We start from the raw sequence: 12,773 nt of genomic DNA, 5'->3' as shown, positions 1-12,773 counted from the left end.
AATACCTGAGACACAATTAACATATCAAATGATTCCCAAGAAGAAGGAAAGAGAGGGCCCTGGATAGCACTTAATACAATACTGCCTTAAGCCTTTCCCTAAAAGGCATCATAGGGGAGAATCAGGACAGAGAAATGGGAGGGGGTGATTGGGGAATATGCAGAGGGAAGAGGGCTTATGGGACTTATGGGGAGGCGGGAACCGGGAAAGGGGAAAGCATTTGAAATGTAAACAAAGAATATAGAAAATAAAAAAAGAAAGAAAAATTTTATAGAACCATTTAAATGATAGTATCCAGATTCAGAAAGATCTAAAACATGTTGTATATTTTCTATTATATGTCAATCCTTTCACACCCCACATAACCATGTTTGATGTGGCCAACTTACACAATCGGAAATGCGAAGACAACCAATCAGAAGGGAAGCATAAATAATGGAGTGTAAGTATGATCAAAGCACCTTATATACATATGTCAAAATATCCTAATGAAGTTCACTGGGTTTGTCTTTTTACAATTAGTATGCACTAGTAAAGAGTAAATATTAATGTACATATTTTCACTATTAAAACTATTTAAATGAATAAAATAATGCCTTTTCTCTTATTCCATATAAAAAATTCAAACCAGCACATTATGATCATTTTTCCTGGGATCATATACATTTTAAATCTTTTTTTCCAAGAAAGAAATCCACTTTTCTAAAGATTCTTCTGATTAAAACCTATTAAACTTTTACAAACCTGAAATGGGTATACCTGTCTCCTATGAACTGATGAGTTAGGAAAGGTGTGTGTTTCTAATGACATTCTCTTCACACGGCTCTCACCGTGTCCATACCCTCAAGTTCACATTCAAGTTGTATCTCTGATCAGTTTGTGGAAGCTGATTCATATTCATTTATTGAGTTTCTCTCTCTCTCTCTCTCTCTCTCTCTCTCTCTCTCTCTCTCTCTCTGTGTGTGTGTGTGTGTGTGTGTGTGTATGTGTGTCTTGTTCTAACTCTTGAAACTCTTTAGTTTTTTGTCAGTTATTTAGATATATCAAACACTTGTTTGTCTTTCTTTGACCCTTTATTAATTACAATATAATTACTCCCAGTACTTGGGTAACTTAAATTGCCACAAATTAACAGAAAAATATAGCTTATATTTGCAGGGATTTTTTTTCTCTGCTGTCTATACTTTTTGAAGGGCTCTCAGGACTCAGAAAACTGATCTTTTATAAACTTAGTTCTGCTGAGTGTAAATCACATGCCAGCTATACTGCATCTTTATTTCACATTGAGATACTTATTAGCCTAGTTTAGATTTTCACCCAGTGTCCTATAAACTTCATTGAGTGCCTTTTATTACAAATGAGAATCACAATTGCTGATAAGATCCTATTTCATTTTAAATTGTGGTCTTTGTAGAGAACCAGTGTCACAGAAAAAAATCTAAAATAATTTTGTTGATAGCCTCTCTCTATTGAAGGAACCCAATAGCAAAATATTCATTCATATCCACAGGATCAAAAACTGAACTTAAAAAAAAATAATCAGTTTAGTTTTCCAATCTTGTCCTGTTGAACATACCATGCCGGATTTCACCTTGATAATAGCTCCCCCAAATGATGCTTTCTTCAATAACTTTTGCAGAAATTTTTCCTCTTGTCATCCATATTCTGCTTGAGACCAGCTTAAACAGATATGGCCTCCTTTTAGCATCTTCTGATCCACCAGAAAAAAAAAATGTGAATGTGCACTGACCTCCCAAGCAAGTCCAATTAGAGTCTTATTTACTACCATAATACATTCAGTCCTGCTGAATTCCCTTATAATTATGTACTCATTGGATTATTAGCTCTGTGGATTAGTGTGTTTACTATTCAGCTAACCCTTGGTATTTGAAAAAGTAGCATGACAGAGAAAACTCTCAAGAACAAAAGCATATCTTGTAAAACTGTTCTTATGAGTGTTCTATGAGAATTCAGAAGAGAGAATAGGAAATAACAGCTAGTGGAAGAGATAAGATAAATGAGGATATGTTAGGAGGGCAGGCATGGACAATGTGATGCACAAAGGGGATTGACCTCTGCTACTGAGGAACACTACAAGAGCAGAGGTCCAAAGCCATTGGACTAGTGCAGATCAACTTCATGGTGAGGGAACTGGAGGAACTTTGAGAGAGAAACTTTTTTTATTATTTATTTATTTTTTATTTACATTGCAAATGATTTCCCCTTTTCTGGGTCCCCACTCCCCGCAAGTCCCATAAGCCCTCTTCCGTCCCCCTATTCTTCCATCTATCCCTTCCCACTTCCCTGTTCTGGAATTCCCCTATACTCTTGCACTGAGTCTTTCCAGAACCAGGGCCCACTCCTCCATTCTTTTTGGACATCATTTAATTTGTGGATTATGTCCTGGGTATTCAAAGTTTCTAGGCTAATATCCACTTATCAGTGAGTGCATACCATGATTAATCTTTTGAGACTGGGTTACCTCACTTAGTATGATGTTCTCCAGCTCCATCCATTTGTCTAAGAATTTCATGAATTCATTGTTTCTAATGGCTGATTAGTACTCCATTGTATAAATATACCACATTTTTTGTATCCATTCCTCCATTGAAGGACATCTAGGTTCTTTCCAGCTTCTGGCTACTACAAATAGGGCTGCTATGAACATAGTGGAGCATGTGTCCTTATTGCATGCTGAAGAATCCTCTGGATATATGCCCAGTAGTGGTATAACAGGGTCCTCAGGGAGTGACATGCCCAGTTTTCTGAGGAACCGCCAGACTAATTTCCAAAGTGGTTGCACCATCTTGCAATCCCACCAGCAGTGGAGGAGTATTCCTCTTTCTCCATATCCTCGCCAACACCTGCTGTCTCCTGAGTTTTTGACCTTAGCCATTCTGACTGGTGTGAGGTGAAATCTCAGGGTTGTTTTGAATTGCATTTCCCTAATGATTAATGATGTTGAACATTTCTTAAGGTGTTTCTCAGCTCTCCGAAGTTCTTCATGTGAAAATTCTTTGTTTAGCTCCGTACCCCACTTTTAATGGGGTTATTTGGATCTCTGGGTTCTACTTTCTTGAGTTCTTTGTATATATTAGATATTAGCCCTCTGTCGGATTTAGGGTTGGTGAAGATTCTTTCCCAGTCTGTTGGTTGACGTTTTGTCCTTTTGACAGTGTCCTTTGCCTTACAGAAACTTTGTAGTTTTATGAGGTCCCATTTGTCAATTCTTGATCTTAGAACATAAGCTATTGGTGTTCTATTCAGGAACTTTTCCCCTGTGCCCATGTCCTCCAGGGTCTTCCCCAGTTTTTTTTTTCAATTAGTTTCAGTGTGTCAGTTTTTATGTGGAGGTCCTTGATCCATTTGGAGTTGAGCTTGGTACAAGGAGATAAGAATGGATCGATGCGCATTCTTCTGCATGCTGACCTCCAATTGAACCAGCACCATTTGTTGAAAAGACTATCTTTTTTCCACTGGATGCTTTCAGCCCCTTTGTCGAAGACCAAGTGACCATAGGTGTGTTGGTTCATTTCTGGGTCTTCAATCCTAGTCCATTGATCCGCTTGCCTGATATTGTACCAATACCATACAGTTTTTATCACTATTGCTCTGTAGTTGAGTTTAAAGTATGGGATATTGAATCCCCCTGAAGTTCTTTTACTGTTGAGAATAGTTTTAGCTATCCTGGGTTTTTTGTTATTCCAGATGAATTTGAGAATTGCTCTTTCTAGCTCTATGAAGAACTGGGTTGGGATTTTTATGGGAATAACATTGAATCTGTAGATTGCCTTTGGCAGGATGGCCATTTTAACTATATTAATCCTGCCAATCCACGAGCATGGAAGGTTTTTCCATTTTCTGAGATCTTCTTCGATTTCCTTCTTCAGAGATCTGAAGTTCTTGTCATATAGGTCTTTCACTTGTTTGGTTAGAGTCACCCCAAGATACTTTATGTTGCTTGTAGCTATTGTGAAGGGGGTTATTTCCCTAATTTCTTTCTCAGTCTGCTTATCCTTTGAATATATAAGGGCTACTGATTTGCTTGCGTTGATTTTGTAGCCAGCCACTTTGCTGAAGTTGTTTATCAGCTGTAGGAGTTCTCTAGTAGAGTTTTTAGGGTCACTTATTAGAGAGAAACTTTATCCTCACATCTCCCCGCTGAGCATCCTTTTCAACTGTTGAACAGTAAGTCTGGTTTAGTCCTTTCTCTAGGCCCTGCTGGTACCAGTACATGGCATTATATACCAGTTCAGCTGGCACCCCAACATTAGTCTAGTCAAGTTCCAATGAATAGAAATTGTATCTGAAAGATGTACTATTCATGGATCCTGAATAAAAGGAGACAAGGACTGAAGATTGTGCTCAGAAGAGAGCCTGATGCTATTGAGAGAAGAAGGTGTGGGGCAGGGATCTGGCAAGCCTGGAGAAGGACTTTAATGCATGTTGAACTCAGACTCACCTAGTACAAAGAGACAAAATGTCACAAGCCAAATCATATAATTCTCAGTTTCAGTGGGAAAAAAATCTCTCTGTATCTTCGTTATAGGCTCTCAGAAATTGGAAGGCAAGTGTCCCACATAGCAAAATGTGTAGAATTCATTATTGACACATGACAACTGTCAATCATTTTTTTCTGATGGTAAAACAAGTGTTGAGAAAGCTGCAGTTTCTTGCACTTTTTTTCTGCTTTTGGAAGCAGTGTATACCCATTATAACCGACAAAAAAAAGCTAACCAAATGGAATGATTTTGTGTCCAAAGTCACATTCAGAATGGTGTGTGTGCATTGGGGTGGTGGTGGCTGTAGTTAGGGCTGGGAAGGTAAATTCCTGCAATTTTCAGACTCTATTACTCCTCTCATGCCAACTATATTGCTAAAATGAAAAAAATCCACACAGAAGGGGTAGCTCAGAGGACCTGTTGTTTCTTTTGAAAAACTCTTTTTATCCATTACCTATGTTTGCCATAAGTAATTAACGTGATGAGCAGAGTGAGACTGCTCCTAGAAGCTTGCCAACCACCGAAGACATGAAGCTTTACTCATAGTTTAGAGCAGAGGACTGGGAGGCAAGGGAGGATCAAATCCTAGTACTGCCATTTTCAGCTAAGCATCCTTGTTAAGATGAACCTCTCTTTGATTTAATTTTCTCTTCTGTAATATGCAATAATGAGTATCTTTCTCAGCATAACAGAGAATTTAGAGAAGTTCTTAGCCCAAAACAAATACTATATGTATATTTGTTATCATTAATTTTAGTATCTGATATTCTAATCAAAAAAGCATTAATAATTTAATACCACGTCAAGAGAAATCAGGCATGTATTGACATGGAATTTCACCCGCTTATGAAAATTATTTCCCATTACTGAATTTGAATGAATGAAAATTTACACTAGGGTAAATGTATTGTATAAAATAGATTCTTTTCAAGAGTCTTAGCTAAATAGAAAGGACATAAATCATTTCTTAAAGATGCTGTGAATCTGGTAAACAAATGTTTTATTTCATCCAAGGTCATCTGTAATACTTTTAGGTATAATGCTTTCACAATAATATTTTGGTTGAAATACAATGGGTTTGCAGATGTTTGTGACCACTGATAGAAGTAAAGGGGAAGTTAGAGACACCATGGTAACAAGGAAAAGAAAAGGGGTTGGAAGTGAGGGTGGGAGGAGAATGTGAGAAGAACAGAAGTGGATATGTCTTAGTCAGGGTTTCTATTCCTGCACAAACATCATGACCAAGAAGCAAGTTGGGGAGGAAAGGGTTTATTGAGCTTACGCTTGCACGTTGCGGTTCATCACGAAGGAAGTCAGGACTAGAACTCAAGCAGGTCAGAAAGCAGAAGCTGATGCAGAGGCCATGGAGGGATGTTTCTTACTGGCTTGCTTCCCCCTGGCTTGCTCAGCCTGCTCTCTTATAGAACCCAAGAGCACCAGCCCAAAGGTAGAACCACCCACAAGGGTCCCTCACCACTTGATCACTAATTGAGAAAATGCCCCACAGCTGGATCTCATGGAGGCACTTCCCCAACTGAAACTCCTTTCTCTGTGATAACTCCAGCCTGTGTCAAGTTGACACACGAAACTAGCCAGTACAGAATACTACTCATTAAGAGGAGTTATGTGTTCTATTAAGGAAATTTTCCCCTGTGCCCATGTGCTCCAGGTTCTTCCCACTTTCTCTTCTATTAGATTCAGTGTATCTGGTTTTATGTGGAGGTCCTTGATCCACTTGAACTTGAGCTTTGTACAGGGAGATAAGAATGGATCAATTGGCATCCTTCTACATGTTGACTGCCAGTTGACTCAAGACCAATTGTGAAAAATGCTTCCTTTTTTCCACTGGATGGTTTTAGCTCCTTTCTCAAAGATCAAATGACCATAGATGTGAGGATTCATTTCTGGGTCTTCAATTCTTTTCCATTGACCTTCCTGCCTCTCTCTGTACCAATACCATAGAGTTTTTATCACTATTGTTCTGTAGTAGAACATGAAGTCACACATGGTGATTCTACCAGAAGTTCTTTTATTGTTGAGAATAGTTTTTGCTATCTTGGGTTTTTTGTTATTCCAGATAAATTTGGAAATCGCTTTATCTAACTCTATGAAGAATTACGTTGGATTTTTGATGGGGATTGCAATGAATCTGTAGATTGCTTTAGGCAAGATAGCCATTATTATTAACCCTGACAATCCTTGAGCATGGGAGATCTTTCTATCTTCTGAGATCTTCAATTTCTTTCTTCAGATTCTTGAAGCTTTTGTTACATAGATCTTTCACTTGCTTGGATAGAGTCACAGCAAGGTATTTTATCTTATTTGACTATTGTGAAGAGTGTCATTTCCCTCATTCTTTCTTAGCCTCTTTATCCTTTGAGTATAGGAAGGCTACTGATTTGTTTGAGTTAATTTTATATCCAGCCACTTTGATGAAGTTGTTTATTAGGTTTAGGAGTCCTGTGATAGAATTTAGCTTACACTCTAAGATCAAGAATTGACAAATAGGACCTCATAAAATTGCAAAGCTTCTATAAGGCAAAGGACACTGTCAATAGGACAAAACAGCAACCAACAGATTGGGAATAGATCTTTACCAATCCCACATCAGATAGAGGCCTAATATCCAATATATACAAAGAACTCACGAAGTTAGACTGTAGAGAACCAAATAATCCTATTAAAAATGGGGTACAGAGCTAAACAAAGAATTGTCAGCTGAAGAATACCAGATGGTTGAGAAACACCCAAAGAAATGTTCATCATCCTTAATCATCAGGGAAATGCAAATCAAAAAAAAACCTGAGATTCCACCTCTCACCAGTCAGACTGGCTAGGATCACAAACTTAGGGGGCAGCAAATGCTGCAGAGGATGTGGAAAAAAGAGGAACACTCCTCCATTGCTGGTGGGATTGCAAGCTGGTACAACCACTCTGGAAATCAGTTTGGCAATTTCTCAGAAAAATGGACATAGCACTACTAGAGGACCCAGCTATACCACTCATAAGCATATACCCAGAAGATGCTCCCACATGAAATAAGGACAAATGCTCCACTATGTTCATAGCAGCCTTATTTATAATAGCTAGAAGCTGGACAGAACCCATATGTCCCTCAACAGAGGAATGGATACAGAAAATGTGGTACATTTACACAATGTAGTTCTACTCAGCTATTAAAAACAATGAATTCATGAAATTCTTAGGCAAATGGATGGAGCTATAAAATATCATCCTGAGTGAGGTAAACTAATCACAAAACACCCAAGCTCAGAATCAAAAGCTCAGAACACCCAAGATACAACTCACAGACCACATGAAGCTCAAGAAGAAGGAACACCAAAATGTGGATAAGTTGATCCTTATTGGAAAGGGGATCAAAATACCCACGGCTCACAGGCAACCAACAGAATAAACATAGAGTTCCCAATGGAGCAGCTAGAGAAAGGACCCAAGGAGCTGAAGAGGTTTGCAGCCCTACAGGAGGAACAATAATATGTACCAACCATTACTCCCAGAGCTCCACAGAGGTTAAACCACCAACCAAAGAGTACACATTGGAGGGACCCATGGCTCCAGCTACATATGTAGCAGAAAAAGCCCATTTTAGACATCAATGAGAGGAGAGACCATGGGTGCTATGAAGACTTGATTCCCCAGAGTGGGGGAATGCAAGTCAGGAAATTGGGGGAGGCATAAGTAGGGGAGTGAGAGGGGTTAGGGGATTTTCAGAGGGGTAATGCAGAAAGGGGATGTCATTTGAAATGCAAATAAAGCAAATATCTAATAAAAAAGGGGAGCTATATGGTTGCTTTTAGTGTCTACATCTTGGCTTGTCTTTCCCATTTCAGTCATACCACCAAGGTGAGGGCTTCATCCCTTATAAGGGCCTTTTCATTTTTGTCAGTCTGACGAACCTCAAAAGTCCTTTTGAGTATATCTAAAGGTATAAAATGAAATTCATAATATTACAGATGAAAATATCATTTCTAGTGGAGGTACTAAAATACTACTTTAATTTTTATTAGTGAATTAATATATAGACAACCTCAAAGTCAAATGAATAAACTATATGCTGATTAATTTGAAAAATAGCATGATTTCAAAACAATAGTAAAGGCAAATAGTATTTACTCTGTGTACTGCAATATTAAAAAAATTGACTTTTGGATCCCTGTAATATATGCAATCTATGCAAATGAAAATGAATGTGATTTACAGTATCATTTTGGTTACAGATATAACCAAAACTGTAACTGTTAATTCACTAATTTTATTGTGAAATAAATGGTGTGTTTCAGCTTGACATTAGTGAAAATACAGGTGTACTTTTCCATTCAAATCTGTGTATTCGCTAAATTTTATCTGTGTTGCCCCAGGAGGCCTAGAAATCATGGTTTAAACATTTCTGCTTTAGGAAAGAATATGCTTTACTCTTGAAGAGAAACATAGAAAATGTTAGAAAGCTTGCATAACCTCTAAGACCCTTTGCACACCTGTATAATTCCTACTGATGTCAAAGGGTATTGCTATCTATTTCTTTGTATTGGCATTGATAGTTAAAATAGAGCAATCATTTATCAAAATTGTATCCATGTCTTGGGAAAGTGAAGAAAATTTGCATAATCAGTTCTTCTACACAGTATATTTCCTGTGTCATACTTCTCATTAACAGTGTCATTATCATTACCATCCTCTTCCTCACATATATGTAATTCCCAAGAAACATAACTGTCATACGATAGCACATAGCCTCAAATACACAAGATTCAAATTTGTTCTAAGAAATCCTAAAATCAGGAAAAATTAGAATCACTGAAAGATAAATATACTACATGTTTTTAAATTATTTGCTTAGAATCCTACCATCAAGAGGCAGAGGCAGGAGGGTCTGTGGTTTTTAAGAGTAGCCTTGTCTACATAGGGCATTTTATGACAGTCAGGATTAAATGAGACATTATCTTTTTAAAATTCTTTGCAATAATGTATGCAAATAACTCCAAATCGGCCTCACAATTCAGTGATATGGTATGTTAGTGTACACATTTGTGTCTTTGAGAGAAATGTACACACTTCTACTGGGAAAAGATCTTTGTTGTATTCTCTGTTAGGAAGTATAATATTTTAAATATAACTCAAAGAGGTAAATAGCTGGGAAGGTTATGCCACTAAATTTTGTGTACATAAGAAATTTATGTAGCAAATTATTTCTGCAAAGAATTGACATCAGATTAATTCATTATTATAATCTTTATATTTACCAACAGTTGCCTCTATCTCCTTGTGCAAATTATTCATCTGAATGCTTCCATACCATTAAGTTAATAAACTATTTTTAGAAAATGTTAAGAATACAGAAGAACCGGTGGGTTTGTGGAGACTATTGCTCCTGAGAACTACTGCCTAGGCTCTTCTCTGTGGACATCTATAAGACTACAGGCACAATGAATGTGGCCCGTGGAGATGTGTAGACTGGACTAGCCAAGTACAACACCCAAATTCTCCACATCTCATCATATGCTTACCCATATGGCTTCCCTTTATTTTTGGAAGATTTTGTAAAAACAAAAAATATATATATATACTTCTTAGTACATTGTATATGTTTTACAAGTTTTCTGACCAGTTAAAAAGAGCATTGTCTATCTTAAAACAGAATAGCTAATAGTAGATTCATGTGAAAATAGATGACATAAAGAATTGACTTAGGTTTGCTTGCAGTCTGACATTGTATAACATGCCTTCTTCATGTACATCCATTATATTAAATTATAGGTTTTATTTTAAGAGTCTCATAGATATATTAAATATATTTTGATCGCATTCATAACTCCATAACTTGGAAAAATTTTATGCAATATACTGGGGGTATCAATTGAGACATGTAAGGATTATAGTGATTTAATCTGATAACAGTTTGTATAAAAATGATTTAATATGTAAGTTTCTGATGGATATTATAAAATAATTCATGTTTATTAAAATAAGTTTAGAAGGTGTATGCAGTAACTGATGTTGGTAACCCCAGAACTCAAGAAGTTCAGGCAGGATGACAGAGAATTCAAACCAGAATAATCTAAATAATGAGATTCTGCATCAATAAACTAAAACATATTCAGAAAAAAAATTAACAAAATGTGTGGAATACCTACATAGTAAAAATGGCAAATCACATAAGATTTCAATTTTTGTTATACTGAGAAAAAAAAAGCTCTTTTGTGTTAGGAAAATAAAGCTTCAAAAAATAATTAGTAGGAAAACCTACCAGTATAATCTTTTGTCCTTTCAATCCCAACAAATTTAGGGACATACTGAGGATGCCGTTAAAACATCTACAGGTGAAATGTACAAGTGTGTCTTAAAGAAACCTTTCCTTGTGATTGGAGATAGGTCTGAAATGAAGTAAACTGATTGGAGGTTGTCACAGCTGCTTTCGGGAATCGTACCAAGGGCATTATTATCTCCCTCCCACCCCCTAAAAAATAAAAATATATATATATTTATAATGTGCAAGACAAATATGGATTAAACAAATATGTTTCACACTTTGATTCACAGTCTAAATATTAATTAATAGCTTGATCAGACTTATCAATGGAGTGTTTGCATTCTCAATTTTTCAGCCAATACAGGTCCTTCCCAAAGCCCATCCTGAAATGGGGAAACCCAGGCGACCATTTCCACATTCACTGAGAGAGGCAATGAGTAGGAACCCACAATCCAAGACAACTGTATTCCTGATCCACGGAACATACCAGGCTTGAGCACTCTGGGCAAGATGAAAGTCAATGTAGCAGTTTTTGTCCCAAATTATAACTAGTGATCTAGTAAACTGCCATCAGCCCTAGTATTACTAATAAGTAATCACAATGCTTTAAAAAGTTACTTGCAATCCTGCAGAACTGGGTAGAAGTTGTTGTAAAATTAAAAAAAATAAAATAAAAAACCTGTTTTAGTCCAAACTGGCAGTGTGAAGAAGGCAGCACTGGAACTGTCGGTCACCTGTGATGCCAGGCACTGTCCATAAAGTCTTAATGAGGCCCGGCTTTGGGACCCACTGACTACAGTCTCAGATGGATACATTTTGCTCATAGGTTACACACCCAAGTGCAACTTCAGCTTTAACAATTTCTGTACAAGCTATGGCTCTGAGTCTACAAAATAGTACTAATAATTCAAACCAAATTAATAAAGAGAACACTTAGGTTTAGTGTTACCATAGCAGTCTTTTATAAGTTTACTAACAACTGTAGTCTAAGCCCATTAAAGCCTGAAAACAGTCATAAGAATTTGTTAGGAAGTTTACTGGGGGTACCATTATACCCATGCCTTTACAGGTACATATAGAGACATAGTGTATGTATGTATGTGTGTGTGTGTGTGTGTGTGTGTGTGTGTTTGTGTGTGTATGTGTGTATGTGTGTGTATGTGTTTGTATGTGTATATGTGTGTATGTGTATGTGTGTGTATGTGTATGTGTGTGTGTGTGTGTGTGTGTGTGTGTGTATCTATGGTTAAGAGTGAACTTGGATTGCCTGAGTTACAGCTGTCTGGCAAACTGGGCATGATGGTGTTCTCTTTTCACAGATCTTGTTGGCACATTCAATGAAGAAAAGGTTGTGGCCACATGGAACAAGGGTGGTAAAATTATGATGTAATGCTAATTGCTTGTAAGATAGTTGATTGTCAGTATTCCATCTTAATCTCTAGCTGCTGTCTTGTAGATATGGACGAATGTCACCAAGCTTGTGTTGCATTTTGTTGCATCTTACACTGCAATGAATAAGCCAAAGAATGGACATATATTGGGTGTGTGTACTGTTTCTAAAAACCACAAACTAAGAATGATAAATTATCAATATAATTTAGTATTTGCTAATTTTATTACACTCTTTTGTTATATATATGTAGGGAAGTCATAGGGATCATAAATTCAATTTGAGTAAAGTGTAAAACCATATATTTTATGATAAAGGGCCATTAGCTTAAGATGGTCAAAGCACTGATTTTATATATTTGCTATAAAGAGAATTAAAAGAGTTTTATTTTTCTGATATTTAAAGTTACTTAATAAAGATTTGTTTCTGTTAACTTGAAAAAATGGGCCAGGCAGTGGTGGAGCCTGCCTTTAATCCCAGCACTTTGGAGGCAGAGGCAGGTGGATTTCTGAGTTCAAGGCCAGCCTGGTCTACAGAGTGAGTTCCAGGACAGCCAGGGCTACACAGAGAGACCCTGTCTTGAAAAAACCAAAGAAGAAAAAAAAAAGAAAAG

Source organism: Apodemus sylvaticus, chromosome 2 (assembly GCF_947179515.1).
Source record: "Apodemus sylvaticus chromosome 2, mApoSyl1.1, whole genome shotgun sequence".
Lineage (NCBI taxonomy): Eukaryota > Metazoa > Chordata > Mammalia > Rodentia > Muridae > Apodemus > Apodemus sylvaticus.
Note: the sequence above shows the minus strand (reverse complement) of the source record.